Genomic DNA, 383 nt, shown 5'->3' on the forward strand with positions numbered 1-383 from the left:
ACAAACAGCAAGTTAAACCAATCATAAAATCGAGTATCTTAAACGGGGGGAGGGGGGCAAAAGTTACATTCAGTGTACTGGTACGACTCTTCCGTATCTCTTCTCGTATCTCGAAAGTTACGGCATAGCAAAGTCTAAACGATGCCAACAGACGCACAGCCGCTTCGAACAGCCAACACGAGTAGTTAGCCGCACCGGGGTGTCACTCGCCATCGGGACTTGAAATATGGTCCCTGGTTCTCAACACGGCCGTGCAGCGCCGACGCAGCGGGCGTCCGGCAAATGGGGGTCCGACTCCTTCCGTGCTGTCACCTGATACCTTGCAGCTGCCTCGGCTCGCGTGTTGCATCCCTGCGCTCGGAAATGCACAGGTGGACAGACGG

Source organism: Penaeus monodon, chromosome 30, assembly GCF_015228065.2.
Source record: "Penaeus monodon isolate SGIC_2016 chromosome 30, NSTDA_Pmon_1, whole genome shotgun sequence".
In the NCBI taxonomy this organism is placed as follows: Eukaryota; Metazoa; Arthropoda; class Malacostraca; order Decapoda; family Penaeidae; genus Penaeus; species Penaeus monodon.